The 20,529-nt window shown below is 41.3% G+C and overlaps 4 non-coding genes across 4 annotated transcripts; all 4 read right to left on the minus strand.

Annotated features, from left to right (window-relative positions):
* Positions 1-1,191: 1,191 nt before the first annotated feature.
* Positions 1,192-1,264, minus strand: trnam-cau (transfer RNA methionine (anticodon CAU)). Its single transcript has one exon. It is a non-coding gene; the product is annotated as a tRNA-Met (tRNA).
* Positions 1,265-7,552: 6,288 nt separating this feature from the next.
* trnam-cau (transfer RNA methionine (anticodon CAU)) lies at positions 7,553-7,625 on the minus strand. Its single transcript has one exon. It is a non-coding gene; the product is annotated as a tRNA-Met (tRNA).
* A 2,791-nt stretch (positions 7,626-10,416) lies between these two features.
* On the minus strand, positions 10,417-10,487 carry trnag-gcc (transfer RNA glycine (anticodon GCC)). The gene has a single exon. It is a non-coding gene; the product is annotated as a tRNA-Gly (tRNA).
* A 7,886-nt stretch (positions 10,488-18,373) lies between these two features.
* On the minus strand, positions 18,374-18,444 carry trnag-gcc (transfer RNA glycine (anticodon GCC)). Its single transcript has one exon. It is a non-coding gene; the product is annotated as a tRNA-Gly (tRNA).
* Between the last annotated feature and the right edge of the window lie 2,085 nt (positions 18,445-20,529).

The following is a 20,529-nucleotide window of genomic DNA, read 5'->3' on the forward strand; positions in this document are numbered from 1 at the left end:
ATGCTTTACAATTGAGAACGAGAGAAAGAAAGAACATTCCAGGATCCATAACCTACTCTGGATCCACACCAAAATGTTATAATTTTTTTCTCTTAACCCTACACTCCTCCATCCAGTGTTTTTGTGTTATGCTGCCAACTTACAGACAAACAAACACTGAGAAAATCACAGCCTCTTTTGCTGGGGGGGGGGGGGAGAACAAAATAACATCACATCTTCAACAGTTAATTTGTCATTGCCATTGTCTATAATACCCAACACAAAATATTATGTACATTTAAGCAAGTATGCTTTCAGTAGTTTAAACAGGTTATACTTTTACACAGAATTAGGATTGTGTATTTTTCTCCCCATTTCACTTGGGCTCTCTGTCCAAAGAAGTCAATGAAAATCCCTCGGCCTCCTCCTGTGAAGGGGCAGAACAAAGGTGGATATTTTTCCATATCCTGGTGCTTCTTGGTTGTGGCCCCGCCCACGAGGGTTCCCTGTCTTCGGGTCACAGATTTAAGCCTCATCACTGGTTCATTACCTCTGTGGATCTGGATGGCTGTAACACATGAGAAAATCATTCAACCATTTGCCCTTCACAGAAAACAGTACTGACATTGTACAGAAAATTATGACTGCAGACACAATCTGATCATCTGGTTCATGTCTCAGTTGTGACATTCTTAACTCTTTCTCTTAGCAACACCTACCACATACACATCAACAGAAGCCTTATTATGGAAACAGAAACATGACATTTAAGACCCACATTAATGAAAGTGGAGAAACACTGACTTCCAACCTCTTAAGCCGAAAGTCCACCCAGAACCCCTGTAGGCTTAAGTTGTAAGAGACATTTTTTCTTCACTTTTATCTCCCATAATTCGCAATGTGTTTTGCTCAGTTTTAACTTTCTAGTTGTGGATTGCTGAAAAGTTCTCATTGACAATTAAGCATCAAAGTGTACTTCACAAACGGATTCCCACACAATTCTGCACACAGTAAACAACACTCGCATAGCACCCAATGTAAGGCACGGCCACTGTTTGAGCCTAACAAATTAACTGGCTGGACCTCAGTGAAAGGTCGGCTATTCAACTCTTGGAAAACACTGCAATGTTAACTCAAAATCAGGAAGATTGCTACTTTCCCACTGGTGTCGATATATAAAAACATATACGTAAACTGTTTGTATAAAACACATGCCCCGTGTGAGGCTCGAACTCACGACCTTCAGATTATGAGACTGACGCGCTGCCTACTGCGCCAACGAGGCCCAACATGGACTAAAAATATTGTAAAAAAATGGAAAATTTTCCTTTACAAATAAATATAGTCTCATAAACTAAACAAGCATAAACAAGCGAATCAAGCAAAGACAAAGTGAACTTCTGTACTGTGTAGGTCTTACTTGTAATCAGTTCTTGTGTTTGTTGTTTAAGTGTAACGTGAGCGCAGGTCTGAAACAGCGGCACTAATTGTTTAGCATTGGCAGTGGTTGAAACCCTGTTTTCACACTTTTTGTTGCCACCGTTCCGAGGCCTTGATCACGTTAACAAGCTTCTCTGATCTCTGCTTCACACTCTGTTTTGCCTGGGTGAGTGAGTGGGGGCAGGGCCGGCCTGAGAACTGTGTGTGTTTGTTTGTTTACAATTTACATACAGAATATGGGCCATTTATAGCCCATATCCTCAGATGGATGTTACATTTAGGACATGGTGTGAACAATGAATATGTAATCTATCTATTTATCAATATCATAATTCCACACTGTCTGTATATGGAACACATATGTCAAGAACAGTATGGCAGTATATCAGTTGTATAAAATGGTTTGGAAATAATGACAATTTTATCATTTATCACAATATCTTCTGGGCGAATATATTGCTCAACAAAATTAGTAAACTTCAAAGACAACCAGAGAAAAAAAAGGTGTTTGCTCTCCCCGTCGGGGAATTGAACCCCGGTCTCCCGCGTGACAGGCGGGGATACTATCCACTATACTAACGAGGAGCTGTCTCTTACTCTAGACTAAAGACATTATAAACGAAAAGAAACAACAATGTGCAATTTGTCCTGCTCAGTTACTGCGGTTGAAACATTATACTCATGGTATAATGTGCATTGAACCTGTGTCAATAGCCAATAATTTGTGTGTGCTTATTGTATATTACATAAGGGGACCTTCAGCTGGCTTGCCTCACGACTTTGTAGACTGGTGCGCATGGAACTGCTGTATGGAGGACCATACATGACATAAGTATAAATAAATAAATAAATAAATGTAGAAATAAATACAGAAATAAATAAATAAATAAATAAATAAAAAAGGAAATTAATTAATTAATACAGAAATAAATAAATAAATACGTTACTAACAACAGAAATAAATAAATAAATGTCTTAAATATATTTGCACATTTATTTATTCCCTGATTTATATTTTTCACGTTTTCAATCACCTTATGCTAATGAGAAAGGCGGGCCTAACCGCAGTCTCATGCAGGATTGGTCACAGGAGTGTAATGATCCAGCCTTTCAATGCTGACTGGTGTCCAGTAGCTGTTTGCAGTGTTGTGCCAGTTCACGTCTCGTGTTCTCCTGAGCACAGGGAGCGAGCAGAGAGGAGGAGGAAGCAGAAACTCCTGCTCGGAAAGAAACAAGCCTGCAGCTTCTGCTCTGCCCATGAAGCAGCTGATCTCTGAGCAGATGTGACCAGAGACTGTTTTACAAAGTCACTGAGCGGCTGCATCGAGGTGACGAGCTCAAGTCTCAGTTTTTGTCTCTGTGCGAGTGTGTGGCACTGAGGGGTGCGGAGCCCGGGTGCCTGTGTGTGCGTGTGTGTATAGCTCAGTTGACCAATCCTGCTCGAGACTGAGTTTGGGACCGCCTACCTCATTTACATATGGACAATTAATTGTTGAAAAATAAAAATGTTGCAAAAAAAAAATGTGGAAATAGATAAAGAAATAAATGAATACATGTGGACATAAATACAGAAGTAAATTAATCAATGTGTTAAACTTATTCCCACAATTATTTCAACTTTTATGTATTTCAACATTTATTTAATTCCACATTTAATTGTCTCATATGTAAATGAGGTAGGAGGTCCCAAACTCAGTCTCGAGCAGGATTGGTCAACTGAGCTATACACACACGCACACACAGGCCCCGTGGCTCCGCACCCCTCAGTGCCACACACTTGCACAGAGACAAAAACTGAGACTTGAGCTCGTCACCTCGATGCAGCCGCTCAGTGACTTTGTAAAACAGTGAAAACACAGAGTTTCTCTGGTCACATCTGCTCAGAGATCAGCTGCTTCATGCGCAGAGCAGAAGCTGCAGGTGGTTTGTACCGAGCTGGAGTTTCTGCTTCCTCCTCCTCTCTGCGCTCTCCTTGTGCTCAGGAGAACACGAGACGTGGCGCTCACAGTCAGGATTACTGACACCTTAATCATCCCAATAAAAAATAACCTGAACTAACCCTCTGAACTTGAACTAGTTCATTTTAAGTGTGAACCGGCTCAACACTGCAAACAGCTACTGGACACCAGTCAGCATTGAAAGGCTGGATCATTACACTCCTGTGACCAATCCTGCATGAGACTGCAGTTAGGCCCGCCTTTCTCATTAGCATATGGTGATTGAAAACGTGAAAAATATAAATCAGGGAATAAATAAATGTGCAAATATATTTAAGACATTTATTTATTTATTTCTGTTGTTAGTAACGTATTTATTTATTTATTTCTGTATTAATTAATTAATTTCCTTTTTTATTTATTCATTTATTTATTTATTTCTGTATTTATTTCTACATGTATTTATTTATTTATTTATACTTATGTCATGTATGGTCCTCCATACTGCTGTTAAGGCGTGTTGTTTATCCTATATAATGAGAGAAGCCGATCCAAGATTTTAGTTCAATCAAATGTTTTATTTAAAGATACAATGAAGAGTATTTCACACTAAACCTCAAATAAATAAAAATGAATACAAAACACTTTTTAACTTAAAACTATGAACAATATATATTAACAAAAGTTCACACTAAACCTCAAATAAATACAAATGAATACAAAACACTTTTTAACTTAAAACTATGAAGAATATATATTAACAAAAGTTCACACTAAACCTCAAATAAATAAAAATGAATACAAAACACTTTTTAACTTAAAACTATGAACAATATATATTAACAAAAGTTCACACTAAACTTAAATAAATAAAAATGAATACAAAACACTTTTTAACTTAAAACTATGAACAATATATATTAACATAAGTTCACACAAAACTTAAATAAATAAAAATAGATACAAAACACACACACTCTGTTTACTCACACACTACAGCTTCATACTTCAGCAATTCTTTTGCAGAAATATGAGCATATTTGCCTTCTCCGGCAAAATACGACACCTTTCCTGACTAATCGCATGACCTGCACAGGAGAAAACCCTCTCAGATGGTGTCGATGAGGCCTGTACACACAGGTATGTGTCTGAAAGTACAGACAATATGGGCAGGCTGTCCCGCTTCATCCACCACCAGGCTGCAGGGTCTTGTCCTGATGAGATTGAATTCAATCTCTTTCTGGACCTGTTCAGTGATGGTGAGGGCACTGCCTTCAGTGGTCGTTGTTTGAAGAAGCCCTCGGTCCTCATCCTCAAACAGCTCCTCTAAGACTGACTTCTTGGCACGCATGGCACGCTTAGCACGCTTGGCAAGAAAAATACATAAAAGTAGTGTTTAGACAAACATGCTTCAAAAGAAATGCATTCATTTGAGATGTTACATGTTTCTCTAACTTGTCCTCCTCATAGTCATCCGATATATCTTCCTCAATGTCTTTATCTTGAAGGCCCTCCATTAGTATCTGTAGACACAATTTTGCACATATAAATAGCAATACTTCATCATAGAAACTGTAACAGGCTGCTATGGGAAGCAAAGATGAGCATAAAAGGTATGGGCACACGTGGTAAACAAGGATGAGCATAAAATACCTGTTCTGTTGCACTGCCAACTGCTGCTTTCTCCAGCCTGTCCCAGGCATCAGCAACAGCACACACAAGTCTGCCCTTGAAGCGAGGGTCCATCAAAGTGGCCTCCTGGAGGAAGTTCTGAATGTCTTCATCCTGTAATGAAAACATGACAAACTATTTAGTGTCTAACTGTAAAAATTATATGGTTTGCCCTCTTTCTTTGTAAGCATAGGCTCTGAATGGAAATGGAAAATACCTGGTATCGTTTTTTCAGATCTCCCCAGACTTTCTCTTTTATAGTACTGCTAAACGCAGTGTCCTCTTCAGCCACCTTCAAATGCACCTCCAGCTTGGTCAGGATGGGGAGAATTTGGCCACATGTGGGGGACCTCTCACTTGATACACAGAGGGTTGAGGTGTATAGCAGTCACGTTGTGTTCTGGCAGACCTAAAACACAAAAACACATTTTTATTTACAATCTACACTGCTGAAGATGTTTGAAACAAACATATATTTGTTTTTATTAATAAGGCTACGCTACTTAACTTACCAAGAAGTCGTTGCTTCTCCTGCAGGACCGTTTTGGCCTTGGTGGACCTCTTCAGCCACACCACGACAGCTCTAACAGCACCCCACCTTTAAAAAATGTAATTCCTTCAGTGCGACATCCATATTGCTGGCGTTGTCTACTGTGGCAGCTACAATTTTAGTGTTCAGCGAGAATTCCTCCAGAATGCTAGATATCTCATCTGCCAGCACCTTCTGCTTAATCTGGCCATGATGACTGGTGAAGTGTACCGTCACTGTTACATAGTGGTCCTGTGCCACACTGGTCCACCCATCACAAGTAATAGCAGCCTTTTTAACTTGTGCTAACTCCTGAATAACATTCTGTTTCTCAACAGAGTACCATGCAGGAATCAGTGTGTTGGACAGATCATCCCTAGATGGTGGTCGGTAGCGAGGATTGAGGGCAGTGGTCATCTCTCTGTATAAAATAAATTTGAGGATATTCATCTGTCTTAATGGAACACATTGTATACAAATATTGTTTCACATCACTTTTTTTTACCTGAACCATGGAGATTCCACAGTGGAAAAGGAATGCAGTCCCTTGACCACAAATGTGGTCACAGACCTGTGGAGTTCCTCCACCTTTTCTTTTGATAAATGAGCCTTCTTTGCCAAGGTGAATGGGGTCACTGTTGAAGATATAAAAAAATATAAATATAAATAATGTTAAATATTTTACAGGCAAAAGAAGCATCACTGCAAATGCCATTGCTAATTTCGTTAGCATTACACTGATTTGCTATGATGGCGTCAGGTAGCATACCGTTTGCTAGTAATTAGCTACGCTACATAGCGTAACTATGTAAGTTACCGGACAGTTTGTTAAACATCGGCCAGTCTATTAAAACACTCATACTAACCTGAGCTAACGCTGCTGTTGTCATCATCGGTATCCAATTTTTCTGGGTTGGGACGAGTCTCCTCATCGCCGGGGCCAGGTAGGTAAACACTGCCAGCTGATGTGCTTGGCACAGGCTCACGCTCACGCAGGCAGTCGAACACGGTGCATGCCTCTGCTTTCAGGAAGATGTTATGCGTTGCCAGATGTTTCATCAGATTCGATGTGTTCCTCCCTTTGCTCGCAATAACTTTATTGCATTTGCTGCACGTCGCGTTGTTGGAATCCTTCGGTGCAAAATACAGCCAGACCTTGGAGCGTTTAGCCTTCGGCATTTTCTCAGGTTAATGGCTGCCTCTATTTGTGCCTGCTCTAAGAAAACATTTATACAGATCGTGCTGTTTTGGAACCAGTCTCTGTGTTTCATGTTGAAGCCTGAAATAATTCCTGTTTATAAGACAACCTTTTACGTAAGTTTTGTTCATTAAGCTGCATGATTTGTTGCTGTTATTTTTTTCAATTGGTTCGGGCACCGAAATCTGCGTTGCATTTCGGTCCGGGTAGGTACCGGTTGTATTGGAACCGGTTCCATATTGGAACCGGTTCTCGGTACCCAACCCTACTCCTGAAGACCTTTTGTGATTCTGTTGTGGCATCGGCCATCTTCTTTGGAATATTTAGCTGGGGCAGCCGCATTGGGATAGCTGGGATACCCCATTGAATTAGTGGAGCTGGTGGGAGAGAGGAGAATGATGGTGTCATCTCTGATGGACACCCCCTGATTGACACCCCCTCAAGGAAACCATAACAGCACTGGGCAGCTCCTTCAATGACACACTGACCCACCCTTAGTGTCTGAAAGAGAGGTACCGCAGGTCGGTCCTTCCTGCTGCAGTAAGACTGTACAATAAGCTTAATAACAGTAGAACTCCGGTTCACTTACACTATAAGTAATGATGTATATTTTTGACTATCTCTATTTTTACCATCTCTTCAGCATTATTCAATTGTATTCCCAAAGGGGGCTTATTCTCTGAGGAGTGAGTTATCATCATGGGAATCATACTGATTCTTAAATCCATGTACTGCTCTACCAAGATACCCTGAATAGTGATGATAAATACATCTATGTAAACTGTTGTGTAAAACACATGCCCCGTGTGAGGCTCGAACTCACGACCTTCAGATTATGAGACTGACGCGCTGCCTACTGCGCCAACGAGGCCTTATAAGTGGCCTGTCACTGCAGAATTACGGCGCAGCTATTCAGTTTTTAGGCGGTCACACATTGTATGCTCAGTATACTAATACCATATCCTTTTATTGCCCTGCCATATGCCCTCCCTAATCTCTCCTGCTGACCTGCACTCAATTTAGTAGGACCTGTGATCTGTGCTGCGTTTGCCAATTCTGTTCTACGTGACACAAACTCTCTCTTCACTGTTTTGACAGTGTTGAATATTACACAGTTCAAAGAATAAATCTTTAGAAGAGTATAGTATAAGAGTTTAAGAATAAAAACTGAAATATATAAGTTTATTTATGTGCCAACGCCCAGAAGTTCAAAGCGCTATAAAGAAAAGTGCAGAGACCAGACTTTAGATCAAAGGCCAGAGACGATCAAACACCATGTCTACTGCGCAGTCCTTAAATTTGGGTGTAGATTGCAGATTGTATCGGTTATTGTTACAAACAGTGGCCAGATGTAAAAGGGTGTTGGGTTTTTAAGACCATGGAAAAGGATATATATATATATATATATATATATATATATATATATATATCCACATAAGCACTCATCCATATGCTCAGCTGCCCCCCAGTATCTTGTCAATTACCTCGACATTGGAATTGCAAAACCTCCATTATTAGAAGAGTGAAATGCAGGACATCCAGACTGAGGAACACTCTTTATCCAACTGCCATCAGACACAATGTGTATTTATTTTTTATGGTTAAAGACCAGTATTTGTAGCAGGTGGCAAAAAAAGAATTTTATAGTAAAGGGCTGTGTATATGACAATAGCACACTTTGAACTTTGAACACTTCAAAGATAAGGTTATGGCCTGAAAATGAACAACTGAAAAAAAGTATCTCTTCTCCCCGTCGGGGAATTGAACCCCGGTCTCCCGCGTGACAGGCGGGGATACTATCCACTATACTAACGAGGAGATGTTTCTGGCACATAGTAAATCACATTTTAAATGAAGACACTACCTAACCCAACTATCGTTAAGTCCTCCTCAGACCCTCTTCCCTCCCTTGAATGCTGAAAAGAATGTCCTATTTTCCACACAGTGGGACAAATAAAGGATGGTCTTAACTATGGAGGACCATACATGACATAAGTATAAATAAATAAATAAATAAATGTAGAAATAAATACAGAAATAAATAAATAAATGAATAAATAAAAAAGGAAATAAATAAATTAATACAGAAATAAATAAATAAATACGTTACTAACAACAGAAATAAATAAATAAATGTCTTAAATATATTTGCACATTTATTTATTCCCTAATTTATATTTTTCACGTTTTCAATCACCTTATGCTAATGAGAAAGGCGGGCCTAACTGCAGTCTCATGCAGGATTGGTCACAGGAGTGTAATGATCCAGCCTTTCAATGCTGACTGGTGTCCAGTAGCTGTTTGCAGTGTTGAGCCGGTTCACACTTAAAATGAACTAGTTCAAGTTCAGAGGGTTAGTTCAGGTTATTTTTTATTGGGATGATTAAGGTGTCAGTAATCCTGACTGTGAGCGCCACGTCTCGTGTTCTCCTGAGCACAAGGAGAGCGCAGAGAGGAGGAGGAAGCAGAAACTCCAGCTCGGTACAAACCACCTGCAGCTTCTGCTCTGCGCATGAAGCAGCTGATCTCTGAGCAGATGTGACCAGAGAAACTCTGTGTTTTCACTGTTTTACAAAGTCACTGAGCGGCTGCATCGAGGTGACGAGCTCAAGTCTCAGTTTTTGTCTCTGTGCAAGTGTGTGGCACTGAGGGGTGCGGAGCCACGGGGCCTGTGTGTGCGTGTGTGTATAGCTCAGTTGACCAATCCTGCTCGAGACTGAGTTTGGGACCTCCTACCTCATTTACATATGAGACAATTAAATGTGGAATTAAATAAATGTTGAAATACATAAAAGTTGAAATAATTGTGGGAATAAGTTTAACACATTGATTAATTTACTTCTGTATTTATGTCCACATGTATTCATTTATTTCTTTATCTATTTCCACATTTTTTTTTTGCAACATTTTTATTTTTCAACAATTAATTGTCCATATGTAAATGAGGTAGGCGGTCCCAAACTCAGTCTCGAGCAGGATTGGTCAACTGAGCTATACACACACGCACACACAGGCACCCGGGCTCCGCACCCCTCAGTGCCACACACTCGCACAGAGACAAAAACTGAGACTTGAGCTCGTCACCTCGATGCAGCCGCTCAGTGACTTTGTAAAACAGTCTCTGGTCACATCTGCTCAGAGATCAGCTGCTTCATGGGCAGAGCAGAAGCTGCAGTCTTGTTTCTTTCCGAGCAGGAGTTTCTGCTTCCTCCTCCTCTCTGCTCGCTCCCTGTGCTCAAGAGAACACGAGACGTGAACTGGCACAACACTGCAAACAGCTACTGGACACCAGTCAGCATTGAAAGGCTGGATCATTACACTCCTGTGACCAATCCTGCATGAGACTGCGGTTAGGCCCGCCTTTCTCATTAGCATAAGGTGATTGAAAACGTGAAAAATATAAATCAGGGAATAAATAAATGTGCAAATATATTTAAGACATTTATTTATTTATTTCTGTTGTTAGTAACGTATTTATTTATTTATTTCTGTATTAATTAATTTATTTCCTTTTTTATTTATTTATTTATTTATTTATTTCTGTATTTATATCTACATTTATTTATTTATTTATTTATACTTATGTCATGTATGGTCCTCCATACTTAACATGTCCTACTGCACGAAAATGCATATATATTGATAAAAAAGTAAAAACTAGCTGCATTGGCCGGGAATCGAACCCGGGCCTCCCGCGTGGCAGGCGAGAATTCTACCACTGAACCACCAATGCTCACTTGCTACTTTTGTTTCCTTTTATCTTTTTGAAGGGCTCAATACAAGTGTGTGTTCACAAGGGGCTGTGGCAGTGAATTTGAACAAATGTAGCACCACAATTTACCTAAACACATTTTTTCCCTCCAGAAGTCTAGTGCCGTTGGCTCAGATTAATAGTCATAAAGTATTATTAGAACCTGTCCGGTTCTTTAAGTTTGCTTTGTTTGGTTGGTTGGCGATGGCCCAGAGGAAGGCTGCCGTGTCTCAAGCTCCCCCACAGCTCTGGGGTCTCATTTATAACTGTTGCGTACGCACAAAACCAGGCCTGAAACATGCGTACGCCACTTCTCACACAAACATTATGATTTATAAAAAAAAACTTGAAGGGAAAGTTTTCTTATTTCCACGCAAACTCTGACCCATGTGTACAAACGCTTCAGAGACGGGAAAATTGCGATGCAGACGTGAGGTAGTGAACTGAAAAACATTTTTGATCCACTTCATCATTTACATTAAAACCAACAGCTTCAGCTCGTGTGACATATCTGTTCAACAAGAACCTTTAATTAACAAAAATATATAACACAACTTACAGCCAATTTCGTTCAGATTCCAATAAACAGCGGCGTCACAGAGTCGAGTCATTAACAGTTTTCAATAATATCTTCTAACACTGTGCATGTATCATCAAATCCCTGCAGCTACCGTGACGGCGCACAGAGCGCACTGGAGATCACTTGCAACAGGGTTGTCCAAACTGTTTATCCCGAGGGCCACATACAGAAAAAAATACGAAGGTCTGGGCCACTCACGCCGCCACGCCCCCCTGCCCTGGAGCGGACTGTTGACAATCGCGTTGCTCAGGGCGGGGGCGTAACGGCGTTAACTGAGAAGTACAATACAGTGAGCCATAGTCCATTACATTACATTTAGCTGACGCTTTTATCCAAAGCTACTCATAATAATTGCATTCAAGGGTACCCGAGGATACAAACCAGTGTTAATTTTGGCAGCTTTTTTTGATTTAGTCTTAGTCTTTGGACGAAAATTCATATTAGTTTTAGTCACATTTAGTCATTTTTATCCTTCTTAGTTTTAGTCTAGTTTTCGTCGACGAAAACTCAGAACATTTTAGTCTAGTTTTAGTCTACGAAAACTAAATTACATTTTAGTCTAGTTTTAGTCACATTTAATAGCTTAATTAAACTCCATATCTTCCCTTCTCAGGCCCAGGGAACCCCTGTGTTGTGTCTACAACTGCATAGTAGTCTAGCTTGCAGTACTTAGGTTGTCCATTAGATATCCCTCCTATAGGTCTACAGCAGGGGTCGGCAACCTGCTGTAGACCTAAAATTTTGCCCCCTCTTCCCCCAAATAAAATTTATCTGGCTTATCAAGTTTTATACAAAGTTATACTATGGTAAACTATAGTTTGTGGCATTTATGAAATCATAGAACGACAATCAGGGGCGGCTCCTGGCATAGGCGAAGTAGGCGGTTGCCTAGGGCGCAAAATCTCACCCCGGAGGCAGCAGAAGCGCCGCGAAGCGCAGCGAAAGGCTGTCCGCCTCCTTTCCGCGCCCATGTTAATCAATTGGGCTGCATGACCAGCAGCGGAGCGCCACGAAATCGACGGGGAGTGCCTGGATGCACTGGAAAGCGCCGCGGCCGGCTCGCGATCTGAATCGATGGTTCGGGATCTGTTCTATAATATCAAATAGAGTTGTAACAATTCTCATGAGTCAAACCTTGTTCATATGCATTAAATGCAGACACCAAATGGATTCTGATGTGCATTTTTTACACATCCAGTATTTAATTTTAAAAAATATATTTTTTGTTAACTTGTTTGATTAACTAACAAATAACCTCTAAAGTGAAGGAAATAATTTGTATTTGTGTGTGTGTTTGTGTGAGTGAGAGAGCAAACACCATATGTGGTAAAGGCTCATTTCTTGCATCCTCCATATTTCAACAGGTTCTCTGATGAAGTACCTACAAGGACTTCAGCATCGCCATCGACCTCATCTCAACCGGCCCCAAGTGACCAAGATGACCCAACCTCTCCATCTACCTCTTCGCTACTTGATTCTGAAGAAACACCAAGTTCTCTGGCTACCTCCACTTTTACTGAAGAGGACCCTAGCTGCTCATATTCATCCACAGTGCCACCAGTTGCTACCCCTGCTGTTGGTGAGCCTGTCAAACCACCACCAATGGATCCTGCCGACTGGCCTGCCCTCTCTGCTAATGTTAGGACAGAATTAATCATCAGAGGACCTTATAAGGTTGAGAGGGATTATATTTTCCTTAAAAGACAGGATGGACGGAGTTGCCATCATCATTACTTTCGCTCAACATTAGTCAGTGGTGAGAAAGTCAATAGAAGCTGGCTAATCTTCTCCAAGAAAAAGAGCAGTGTGCTTTGCTTTTGCTGCAAGTTGTTCTCACAGAGGGATTTTAAACTGGTTAATGAAGGACTAAATGATTGGAAGAATGCCACCAAGATTTAAAAAACCCATGAAAATAGCCTGAGCATCATCAATGTATGAAGATGTGGAAAGATTTGGAGATTCGCCTTGAAACTGGACAAGCAATAGACAACCAGGCAATGGCACTCATTGAAACAGAGAGAAAACATGGCAACTTACCTTGGAAAAAACATACAAAATGAATTGATAGGTGTCATTACTGGGAAGATCATGGAGGCAATTGTGGGGGAGATCAAACTCAGCAAGTATTTCTCAATAATACTGGATTGCACCCCAGACTTAAGCCATACCGTGCAACTGTCAGTTATCCTCAGGATTGTGTCCGTGGAGAACAAGCCACATGTGAAGGAGCACTTCATGGGCTTCCTTGAAGCTGAAGCTTCCACAGGAGAAGGGCTATCAGCTCTCCTCTTGAAGAGGCTGGAAGAACTGAACTTACCTTTTGATGACTGCAGAGGGCAGTCATATGATAATGGTGCAAATATGAAGGGTAAAAGAAAGGTGTACAGGCCAGATTACTGGAAATCTACCCGAGAGCTTTATTTGTGCCATGTGCAGCTCACACATTAAACCTGGTGGTGACAGATGCTGCACGAAGCTCACAAGAGGCGAATGGTTATTTTGGCTATTTACAAAAGATGTTCACTCTGTATTCAGCATCCACCCAGAGATGGTCCATCTTAAAAAATCATGTAGAATGACACTGAAGTCATGGTCAGAGACAAGGTGGGAGAGCCGTGTTAATAGTGTGGAGGCAGTAAGGTTCTAGGCCCCACAAGTGAGAGAAGCTCTGCTGGAGGTCAAAGAGAAGGCAACAGATCCTGCAGTGAGAATTGAGGCCCAGGCATTAGCTGAGGAAATTGGATCCTTTCGCTTCACCTCTTCATCTGCTCAGTTGTCTGGTACAATATTCTCAGTAGCATTGCAAGAGTGAGTAAGCTGATGCAGTCTACCTCTATGCAACTGGATGTTGTATTGGATTTGGTTGGAAAGGCAAAAACGTTTTTACAAAATTACAGACTCACCAGCTTTCCTTCAGCTCAGGTTTCAGCGAGAGAGATGTGTGAGGACATGAATGTGGATGCAGTCCTGAGAGAGAAGAGGCTACGGTCCACACTCAGACGGTTCACAAATGAATGTCCGGATGAGCCCATCAGTGATGCACTGAGGAGGATGGAGGCTTAATTTTTTAATGTTGTGGTTGATGTTGCCATAGGGTCTCTGCAGGAGAGGTTCAAGACCTTGGGCGAGGTTGAGGAGGTGTCTGGTGTGCTTGTGAACTTCTCCAATATGACAAAGGCAGAGATGGAGCAGAAATGTCAAGTACTGAGCAGCACTAGGGCTGAACGATTAATTGCATTTGCGATTAAATCGCGATATGATAACGTGCGCGATTATAACGTGCGACTGAGAGTAGCGCACCGGGCTGCCGTCCGCACCCGCAGCCAGAATGCCGCAGGACAACACAACTCCGCTTAGGGGTGTCACGATACCAAAAATTCAGTAGTCGGTGCCAATACCAGTAAAATAACACGATTCTCGATGCCAATTTCGATACCACGGTAAAAAAAAAGTGCATTATTTGGATGTTGTTAATGTCATATACGGTAATTCAATGTGCTTGCGCTGCGCATATACTGAGGGTTATACGGTAGTTGCGGTCGCATGTGAGTGACGCTTTGTTGTGAGACACGTTATGCATTAAATGATACATCTGCCTCACGCCAGGTTTACACCGGACGCTGAAGCGACGCCAAAGCGACTCGTAAGCGCAGGACCAAGCCTAAAATAACAGCTGGCTCCCATCCACTCCCATGCGCCGCTTCAGCTTCCGGTGTAAACAACCATGTGCCGGCGCGCTAAGGATTAGCGCGGAGCGGCGGCGTTGCTTCCGTGTCCGGTGTAAACCCGGCGTCAAACGCAAAATACTTCCATACACGACTCTTTGTGCCTTTTTAATAAACAAGTCGAGGTGGGGCGAACGCTGCAGCCGCAGTTGCCGTCTTGGTTTTCAGAATGTAAACGTCGACTGGCGCAGCACCGATGCTAATGCTAAGTTGCTAACAGCTGCTGGCATCGAAGCTGACGGTGCCTACGGTACTTCAAAAACTTGGGCATCGGCATCGTTTTGTTACGTTAGTATCGAAAGGTATCGTAGGTATCGGTTCTCGTGACATCCCTAACTCCGCTGATCCAGAAGATAGCAAAGCAGGCCTGCATCACCTACGTGGCGCAAACATAGAGCGAGCTCATCTCGCTGGTGATCGCGTTTGTGGGCGGCGGACTTGAAAATCCCTCCCCGGAAAAGCAAGCCGAGCTCCGGGGCGGCGAGCCGAGCGCCGGGGCTCCAGAGCCCCCCGGTCACCTACAGGCACATTTGCGAGACGGAGGTGTTCAGCATGGGGGTGTTCCCGCTGAGGCCCGGCGCCCCCGTACTGCTGCACGACCACCGGGACTTCTGCCAATTTTTCAGTTTAAACATTGTCTACTTGTCTTTAGTGATGTTTAATGTCTTATGCACCAACCACACCAAGTCAATTTCCTGTATGTTTTTTTTATTTTATTTTATTTGACCTTTATTTAACCAGGAAAGTCCCATTGAGATTAAAAACCTCTTTTTCGAGGGAGTCCTGGCCAAAAGGCAGCAACAAATAACATATGTACACTCACAATATTACACTCACAACATATAAACAGAAATTAAAATGATAAAAAACAGTTACAAATAAATTAAAATTCGTAAAAAACATCTGCAAGTAAAAGAAGTGGTCTGAAATGATCTCATCGTAGATTTAAAAGCGTTCAAAGAAATCATTTCGGTTAATTTAAAATCTTTTTGCAGCCAGTTCCATGTGGTGGGAGCAGAGTGGACGAATGCCCTTTTTCCTGATTCAGTGCGGGCCAATGGAACTAACAAAAGCATCTGATTGTTTGAGCGCAGACTGTAAGAAGCAACACTTTTCTGTGTGATTAAATTACAAATATATGATGGCAGTAGCCCAAGCATGGCCTTATAAATAAAAGTGCACCAATGTCCCAGCCTCCTGGTGGACAAAGAGGGCCAACCCACTCGAGAATACAATTCACAGTGATGGGTCAGGGCTCTACAGTTAGTGATAAACCTCAGAGAAGCATGGTAAACAGCATCAATCTTACATAGACATTTAGCTGAGGCATTCATATAAATCAAATCTCCATAATCTAAACTGGATAAGAACGTTGCAGTGACAAGCCGCTTTTTCACCTCAAAAGAGAAACAAAATTTGTGCCTGAAGAAGAAGCCCAATTTAAGTTTCAATTTCTTCACAAGATTGTCAATGTGGGGTTTGAAGGAGAGGGAATCATCAATCAAGACACCAAGATATTTATAGATATGAACCACCTCTATGACATTTCCCTCAAGAGTGGACACTGTGGGGACAGTTTGAGGTACTTTCTTAGAGTTTGAAAACAACATTTGTTTAGTTTTTTCAGTGTTGAGGACTAATTTTTGTTGCAGGAGTGTGTGCTGGACTGCATCAAAAGCTTTCTGCAGAGATTCAACAGCTCTAGCAGGAGTTGATCCAAAACAGTAAATAATTGTGTCATCTGCATAAAAATGCATGTTAGCATCTGACACGTTTTTTCCCAAATCATTAATTTACATAATGAACAAGAGGGGTCCTAATATTGAACCCTGTGGCACGCCCTTGTGGACACTCACAAATTCAGAACACAGACCATCATATTTAATACACTGAGTCCTGTCACTCAAATAATCTGTGAACCAGGAAACTACATGATTTGACAAACCCAAGCAAAAAAGCCTATGCTTTAAAACAGCATGGTCCACAGTGTCAAAAGCCTTTGACAGATCAATAAAAAGTGAAGCACAGTGCTGCTTATTATCAAGAGCAACTAATATATCATTGATCACTTTTGTAGCTGCAGTGATGGTACTGTGTTTTTTCCTGAAGCCTGATTGCAGTTGTGAGAGAAGATCATTAAATGTTAGAAACTCTTTTAACTGATCACACACAAGAGATTCAAGAATTTTTGACAGGGCACACAGATTTGATATTGGCCTGTAGTTGGTTAAAGCTGCTGGATCACCTCCTTTTAATAAGGGGGTAACAAAAGCTGACTTCCATACAGATGGAATTTTTTTGTTTTCAATTGAGAGATTAAAAAGGATTGTAAGAGGCTGTGCTACAAAATCAGCTGCTATTTTTAAAAAGTAGGGCTCTATTGAATCAGGTCCAGGGGATTTTCTGCTAGCCAACGTTTTGAGGGCTTGATGCACTTGCTGCACAGTAAAAGGTAAGAAATTAAAGGGTTCTCCTGAAAACCTTGGAGCTTCTGTGCAGGGAAACACAGGGGCAGCTCCCGTAGAATCAAACAAAGAACCAGATAATACAAAATGATCGTTAAAACAATTTAGAACCTCAGTTCTATCATAGACTGGGACCGAGTCTTTTAGAACAAATATCGGAAGAGCCGGAGGACTTTTACTTACAGATATAGATTTAATTACTTTCCAAAATTTCTGTGGATTATTAAGGTTCTCAGTTGTGACAGATAAATAATATTCAGATTTAGCCTTTTTAATAAGAGTAGTGCATTTGTTCCTTAGTTGCCTGAAAATAGACCAGTCAGAGGCAAAATCACTTTTTCTGGCTTTGGCCCATGCCACATTACGTCGATGGATGGTATCTGACAACTCTGGGGAAAACCACGGATTATCTCGTCCCTTAACCCTGAATTTCCCGATGGGGGCATGTTTATTTACAATTTTCACAAAGTGTTCCTTAAAGAATGTCCAAGCTAACTCCACGTCCGGCAAAAGACCTATGTGTCCCCAATTTACCAAAGACAAATCATGATGAAATGTACTTGAAAATGCTTGTATGCTTGCACAGTAATTGTATGTGAAAATATACTTGAGACGGCCTGCAGAGAGGTCAGAGCCCTGACATCTTGGTGCCAGATTAAACTAAATTAGTATTTTCATTGTAATTTTTTGTCCTTGAATATAAGTTTTAATCATAACTTAGCAATTTTTGTGATATTTGTATTAATTGCTGTCATTTTATACTGCCATATGTTTAGGTTGGGGAAGTTTCTTGTATGTATGTAAATTGATGTAAATGTATAAAACTGTAAAAAAAACAATAAATATATGTATAAAAAAGAAAAAAGAAAGGCGGCCAGACAACAGCTCTTCTTCCTATGCAGGCTGTGGAGTATCAACATAGATTCCAGGATTCACTGCAACGTCTACAGGCCATCCACCACATGCCCCCCTGCTCCAAACTATCCCTCACAACAAACCAGGTAAGAAAAGAGATCAGGTAGATCAAGGCGGCTGGTCCTGACGGCATATGCTCCTCAAATCCTGCGGTAACCAGGTGTGTGGGATCCAAAAGACAGCTGCATTGGCCGGGAATCGAACCCGGGCCTCCCGCGTGGCAGGCGAGAATTCTACCACTGAACGACCAATGCTCACATGACTGCTGATGCATTATGAGAGGACCCAATCACCTTGACCTTTGACTTAGCTAAGCAGTTGTATCCACCTGCATTAAGAGTACGACAGTCATTATGGAGGACCATACATGACATAAGTATAAATAAATAAATGTAGATATAAATACAGAAATAAATAAAAAAGGAAATAAATTAATAAATACGGAAATAAATAAATAAATACGTTACTAACAACAGAAATAAATAAATAAATGTCTTAAATATATTTGCACATTTATTTATTCCCTGATTTATTTTTTTCCCGTTTTCAATCACCTTATGCTAATGAGAAAGGCGGGCCTAACCGCAGTCTCATGCAGGATTGGTCACAGGAGTGTAATGATCCAGCCTTTCAATGCTGACTGGTGTCCAGTAGCTGTTTGCAGTGTTGTGCCAGTTCACACTTAAAATGAACTAGTTCAAGTTCAGAGGGTTAGTTCAGGTTATTTTTTATTGGGATGCTTAAGGTGTCAGTAATCCTGACTGTGAGCGTCACGTCTCGTGTTCTCCTGAGCACAAGGAGAGCGCAGAGAGGAGGAGGAAGCAGAAACTCCAGCTCGGTACAAACCACAAACCGCTTCTGCTCTGCGCATGAAGCAGCTGATCTCTGAGCAGATGTGACCAGCGGAACTCTGTGTTTTCACTGTTTTACAAAGTCACTGAGCGGCTGCATCGAGGTGACGAGCTCAAGTCTCAGTTTTTGTCTCTGTGCAAGTGTGTGGCACTGAGGGGTGCGGAGCCCCGGGGTCTGTGTGTGTGTGTGTGTGTATAGCTCAGTTGACCAATCCTGCTCGAGACTGAGTTTGGGACCTCCTACCTCATTTACATATGAGACAATTAAATGTGGAATTAAATAAATGTTGAAATACATAAAAGTTGAAATAATTGTGGGAATAAGTTTAACACATTGATTAATTTACTTCTGTATTTATGTCCACATGTATTCATTTATTTCTTTATCTATTTCCACATTTATTTTTTGCAACATTTTTATTTTTCAACAATTAATTGTCCATATGTAAATGAGGTAGGCGGTCCCAAACTCAGATAGGCCAGGAATGGTTAACTGAGTGATCCAGACAAAAGTAATCTATACCTAGCAAATCTTCCTTGTAGTGCTGTTAGCAAACTAGCGTAACATGTGACATCACACATGTCACATGTGTCACTAACAGGGTTAGGGTTAGGGTCCAGACCCAGAAGCCGTCCCAAACGGATCCGGACCTACAGCCAAAACAGAAGGTTGTGATTTAAAACCTGACGGGGCGATTCTATTTTTAACCGGCGCAGCTTTGTAGTCATTACGGTAGTGGATGAGGAAACGCATTGACCAATTGCATGCGAGTTAAGCCATCCCGCGTGATACCACTCAGCCAATCAAGTCTGTGCATCTCAGGCGGCAATCATTGAGACTATACAGTGCTGCAGACAGAGACACAGAGAGTAAGAGGTAAGTTGCACACGAGATGGCGGTAGAAAGAACAAGAAAGATAGCGAGACAGGTAGAGAAAACACATGGAGAGAAACGGAGGAGTGAGACAGAGAAAGGGAGAGAAACAGGAGCGAGACGGACAAAGGGAGAGAAACGTGATGAACACATGTCGCTCTCCAAAAAAAGTAAAGTGGGCAGTGAAAAAAGAGCATTTAATCCGGAATGGACAGACTCATTTCTGTTCATACTTCCCACTGGGAGCACTAAACCTGTGTGTCTCATATGATCAGCAACTGTGGCACTTATTAAAAGTGCCAATGTGAAACGCCATTATGAGACAAAACATAAAGGTTTTGAACAAACATACCCACCTAAATCTGAAGTGAGATCACAGAAAATAAGTGGTCTCAGAGCCCAATATGACCAGTCCCCCAGGATCCTGAGCCACTCATTCACTGCCCAACAACGTGCTCATGAGTGTTTCCTCAGAGTTGCTTGGACATTATACATGTCTGCAATCATACATATATGTTCAGTTCTATGTTATGTGACAAATATTGTGAAAAAGTTTTTGAATCGTACTGAATTCATTTGATTTGACAGTCAGGTATTGAGTACATGCAGTTGCT

Source organism: Limanda limanda, chromosome 23 (assembly GCF_963576545.1).
Source record: "Limanda limanda chromosome 23, fLimLim1.1, whole genome shotgun sequence".
Classification (NCBI taxonomy): Eukaryota; Metazoa; Chordata; class Actinopteri; order Pleuronectiformes; family Pleuronectidae; genus Limanda; species Limanda limanda.